This window comes from Dendrobates tinctorius, unplaced genomic scaffold (assembly GCF_039654945.1).
Source record: "Dendrobates tinctorius isolate UK_male_01 unplaced genomic scaffold, ASM3965494v1 ptg000263l, whole genome shotgun sequence".
In the NCBI taxonomy this organism is placed as follows: domain Eukaryota; kingdom Metazoa; phylum Chordata; class Amphibia; order Anura; family Dendrobatidae; genus Dendrobates; species Dendrobates tinctorius.
Genome location: NW_027361930.1, coordinates 7,757,030 through 7,763,029, shown reverse-complemented (window position 1 = coordinate 7,763,029; position 6,000 = coordinate 7,757,030).

Genomic DNA, 6,000 nt, shown 5'->3' with positions numbered 1-6,000 from the left:
TCCATCCCATAGTCCCGTGCCCATATACCCATCATACATATCCTCCATCCCATAGTCCAGTGCCCATATACCCATCACACATCCTCCATCCCATAGTGAACCATTATGACATGATAATGAGGGGCGGGGCTTGCAGCCTATGATGACATCAGTGTCGCCATGGCAACCATTATGACATCATAATGAGGGGCGGGGCTTGATACACACTTTTTCCCCATTATGTAAATAGAGGCAAAATGGTTTGGTGAATTGGAACTCGTGGGGTTAAAATTTCACCTCACAACATAGCCTAGGAAACTCTCCCACATATGGGACACTCTAGTTTTCTCGCACATATGGGGTATCGGCGTACTGAGGGCAAATTGGACAACAACTTTTGGGGTCCAATTTTTCCTGTTACTCTTGGGAAAATAAAAAAATTGTGGGTGAAAAGATCATTTTTATGGAAAAAATATTTTTTTAATTGTACGGCTGTACGTTATAAACTTCTGTGAAGCCCTTGGGGGTTCAAAGTTCTCACCACATATCTAGAGAAGTTCCTTGGGGGGTCTAGTTTCCAAAGTGAGGTCACTTGTGGGGGGTTTCCACTGTTTAGGCACATCAGGGGCTCTCCAAACATGACATGGCGTCTGATCGGAATTCCAGCCAATTTTGCGTTGAAAAAGTCAAACGGCGCTCCTTCCCTTCTAAGCTCTACCATGCGCCAGAACAGTGGCTCCCCCCCCCCCCACATATCAGGTATCAGCGTACTCAGTACAAATTGCACAATAACTTTTGCAGTCCAATTTCTCCTGTTACCCTTGGTAAAATTAAAAAATTGAATGTGAACTAATTTTTTTGTGAAAAAGTGAAATTTTTTTTTAAACATTCAAAAAATTCCTGTGAAGCACCTGAAGGGTTAATAAACTTCTTGAGGCTGTGTGCCCACGTTGCATTTTTTTAAGCGTTTCCGCAGCGTTTGTGCCTGCTCAGACGCTGCAGAAACGCTTAAAAGAAGCTTCACATTAAATTGCATGCATTTTTGGCTTTTTGTGCCAATGCATGCGTTTTTAAACGCTCAGGAATCGCTTAGCGGCTAAAAACGCAGCCTGCTCATTAATTTCCACATTGCTGAGTGTTTTTAGCCTTTTCCAATGTTCCCCGAAAATGCACGGAAAAAAAGCGTCAAAAACGCGCTGAAATAAAACACGCATTTTCTGGGAAGGGGATCAGTTTCCTGAGTGTTTAAAAACGCTAACATGGACACATAGCCTGAATGTGGTTTTGAGCACCTTAAGGGGTTGCAGTTTTTAGAATGGTGTCACTTCACTTTTGGGTATTTTCTGTTATATAAACCACTCAAAGTGACTTCAAATTTGACGTGGTCCCTAAAAAAAAATAAAAAAATGGTGTTGTAAAAATGAGAAATCGCTGGTCAACTTTTAACCCTTATAACTTCCTAAAAAAAAAAAGAAAAAACATTTTGGTTCCAAAATTGTGCTGATGTAAAGTAAACATGTGGGAAATGTTATTTATTACGTTTTTTGTGCGCCATATCTCTGTGATTTAAGGGCATAAAAGTTGGAAAATTGCAAAATGTTCAAAATTTTCGCCAAATTTCCTTTTTTTTCCCACAAATAAACCCAAGTTATATGAATGAAATTTTACCACTAACATGAAGTACAATATGTCACGAGAAAACCATGTCAGAATCACCGGGATCCATGGAAGCGTTTCAGAGTTATGACCTCATAAAGGGACAGTGGTCAGAATTGTAAAAATTGGCCCTGTCATGAATGTGCAAACCACCCTTGGGGGTGAAGGGGTTAAAAAAGACATGGCACGCCAAAAAGAGACAAAACCTGCAGCGTCAAAGTCACAACAAAACACAAATAAAAAAAAAAACACACTCAAATGTAATAATTAAAAAAAGTTAACCTAATTCCCCACCTTCAGTATTTGGTCAGTTTTTTACCTCAGTATTTGGAAGCCAAAACCAGGAGTGGGTGATAAATCCAGAAGTGGAGCCGGGTTTCTATTATACTTTTCCTCTGCTTGCTCCTCCCCTGGTTTCGGCTTATAAATACGGAGGTAAAATACTGAGCACATAAAGAGCGTGTGAATGTGGCCTAATAGGTGCAGGAAATCTGCAACTTCAAAAACTCCCCAAAACGCAGTGTCTCTGGCTACGTTTCCACCATAAGCTTTTGGTGTTGCAGATTTTCTGGCTCTTTAAGTGCAATTTTTCAGAAGTACTCAATTTCAAAAACTCCCCCAACCCGCATGGTGGGAATAAGTTTTTGATGCTGCGTCTTTCCCCATAGACTTGCATTAGATATGGAAATCCAAGCGGCGCGCCCCGGCGGGCAGGAGCTCTCCATACACCCCACCCGCTGTGTCTCTCGCAGGAGCTCTCCATACATCCCACCCGCTGTGTCTCTCGCAGGAGCTCTCCATACACCCCACCCGCTGTGTCTCTCGCAGGAGCTCTCCATACACCCCACCCGCTGTGTCTCTCGCAGGAGCTCTCCATACACCCCACCCGCTGTGTCTCTCGCAGGAGCTCTCCATACACCCCACCCGCTGTGTCTCTCGCAGGAGCTCTCCATACATCCCACCCGCTGTGTCTCTCGCAGGAGCTCTCCATACATCCCACCCGCTGTGTCTCTCGCAGGAGCTCTCCATACATCCCACCCGCTGTGTCTCTCGCAGGAGCTCTCCATACATCCCACCCGCTGTGTCTCTCGCAGGAGCTCTCCATACATCCCACCCGCTGTGTCTCTCGCAGGAGCTCTCCATACACCCCACCCGCTGTGTCTCTCGCAGGAGCTCTCCATACACCCCACCCGCTGTGTCTCTCGCAGGAGCTCTCCATACACCCCACCCGCTGTGTCTCTCGCAGGAGCTCTCCATACACCCCACCCGCTGTGTCTCTCGCAGGAGCTCTCCATACACCCCACCCGCTGTGTCTCTCGCAGGAGCTCTCCATACACCCCACCCGCTGTGTCTCTCGCAGGAGCTCTCCATACATCCCACCCGCTGTGTCTTTCGCAGGAGCTCTCCATACACCCCACCCGCTGTGTCTCTCGCAGGAGCTCTCCATACACCCCACCCGCTGTGTCTCTCGCAGGAGCTATCCATACACCCCACCCGCTGTGTCTCTCGCAGGAGCTCTCCATACACCCCACCCGCTGTGTCTCTCGCAGGAGCTCTCCATACATCCCACCCGCTGTGTCTCTCGCAGGAGCTCTCCATACACCCCACCCGCTGTGTCTCTCGCAGGAGCTCTCCATACATCCCACCCGCTGTGTCTCTCGCAGGAGCTCTCCATACACCCCACCCGCTGTGTCTCTCGCAGGAGCTCTCCATACATCCCACCCGCTGTGTCTCTCGCAGGAGCTCTCCATACACCCCACCCGCTGTGTCTCTCGCAGGAGCTCTCCATACACCCCACCCGCTGTGTCTCTCGCAGGAGCTCTCCATACACCCCACCCGCTGTGTCTCTCGCAGGAGCTCTCCATACACCCCACCCGCTGTGTCTCTCGCAGGAGCTCTCCATACATCCCACCCGCTGTGTCTCTCGCAGGAGCTCTCCATACATCCCACCCGCTGTGTCTCTCGCAGGAGCTCTCCATACATCCCACCCGCTGTGTCTCTCGCAGGAGCTCTCCATACATCCCACCCGCTGTGTCTCTCGCAGGAGCTCTCCATACATCCCACCCGCTGTGTCTCTCGCAGGAGCTCTCCATACACCCCACCCGCTGTGTCTCTCGCAGGAGCTCTCCATACACCCCACCCGCTGTGTCTCTCGCAGGAGCTCTCCATACATCCCACCCGCTGTGTCTCTCGCAGGAGCTCTCCATACATCCCACCCGCTGTGTCTCTCGCAGGAGCTCTCCATACACCCCACCCGCTGTGTCTCTCGCAGGAGCTCTCCATACATCCCACCCGCTGTGTCTCTCGCAGGAGCTCTCCATACACCCCACCCGCTGTGTCTCTCGCAGGAGCTCTCCATACACCCCACCCGCTGTGTCTCTCGCAGGAGCTCTCCATACACCCCACCCGCTGTGTCTCTCGCAGGAGCTCTCCATACATCCCACCCGCTGTGTCTCTCGCAGGAGCTCTCCATACATCCCACCCGCTGTGTCTCTCGCAGGAGCTCTCCATACATCCCACCCGCTGTGTCTCTCGCAGGAGCTCTCCATACATCCCACCCGCTGTGTCTCTCGCAGGAGCTCTCCATACATCCCACCCGCTGTGTCTCTCGCAGGAGCTCTCCATACACCCCACCCGCTGTGTCTCTCGCAGGAGCTCTCCATACACCCCACCCGCTGTGTCTCTCGCAGGAGCTCTCCATACACCCCACCCGCTGTGTCTCTCGCAGGAGCTCTCCATACACCCCACCCGCTGTGTCTCTCGCAGGAGCTCTCCATACACCCCACCCGCTGTGTCTCTCGCAGGAGCTCTCCATACATCCCACCCGCTGTGTCTTTCGCAGGAGCTCTCCATACACCCCACCCGCTGTGTCTCTCGCAGGAGCTCTCCATACACCCCACCCGCTGTGTCTCTCGCAGGAGCTATCCATACACCCCACCCGCTGTGTCTCTCGCAGGAGCTCTCCATACACCCCACCCGCTGTGTCTCTCGCAGGAGCTCTCCATACATCCCACCCGCTGTGTCTCTCGCAGGAGCTCTCCATACATCCCACCCGCTGTGTCTCTCGCAGGAGCTCTCCATACACCCCACCCGCTGTGTCTCTCGCAGGAGCTCTCCATACATCCCACCCGCTGTGTCTCTCGCAGGAGCTCTCCATACACCCCACCCGCTGTGTCTCTCGCAGGAGCTCTCCATACATCCCACCCGCTGTGTCTCTCGCAGGAGCTCTCCATACATCCCACCCGCTGTGTCTCTCGCAGGAGCTCTCCATACACCCCACCCGCTGTGTCTCTCGCAGGAGCTCTCCATACACCCCACCCGCTGTGTCTCTCGCAGGAGCTCTCCATACACCCCACCCGCTGTGTCTCTCGCAGGAGCTCTCCATACATCCCACCCGCTGTGTCTCTCGCAGGAGCTCTCCATACATCCCACCCGCTGTGTCTCTCGCAGGAGCTCTCCATACATCCCACCCGCTGTGTCTCTCGCAGGAGCTCTCCATACATCCCACCCGCTGTGTCTCTCGCAGGAGCTCTCCATACATCCCACCCGCTGTGTCTCTCGCAGGAGCTCTCCATACACCCCACCCGCTGTGTCTCTCGCAGGAGCTCTCCATACATCCCACCCGCTGTGTCTCTCGCAGGAGCTCTCCATACATCCCACCCGCTGTGTCTCTCGCAGGAGCTCTCCATACATCCCACCCGCTGTGTCTCTCGCAGGAGCTCTCCATACATCCCACCCGCTGTGTCTCTCGCAGGAGCTCTCCATACATCCCACCCGCTGTGTCTCTCGCAGGAGCTCTCCATACATCCCACCCGCTGTGTCTCTCGCAGGAGCTCTCCATACACCCCACCCGCTGTGTCTCTCGCAGGAGCTCTCCATACACCCCACCCGCTGTGTCTCTCGCAGGAGCTCTCCATACACCCCACCCGCTGTGTCTCTCGCAGGAGCTCTCCATACACCCCACCCGCTGTGTCTCTCGCAGGAGCTCTCCATACACCCCACCCGCTGTGTCTCTCGCAGGAGCTCTCCATACATCCCACCCGCTGTGTCTTTCGCAGGAGCTCTCCATACACCCCACCCGCTGTGTCTCTCGCAGGAGCTCTCCATACACCCCACCCGCTGTGTCTCTCGCAGGAGCTATCCATACACCCCACCCGCTGTGTCTCTCGCAGGAGCTCTCCATACACCCCACCCGCTGTGTCTCTCGCAGGAGCTCTCCATACATCCCACCCGCTGTGTCTCTCGCAGGAGCTCTCCATACATCCCACCCGCTGTGTCTCTCGCAGGAGCTCTCCATACACCCCACCCGCTGTGTCTCTCGCAGGAGCTCTCCATACATCCCACCCGCTGTGTCTCTCGCAGGAG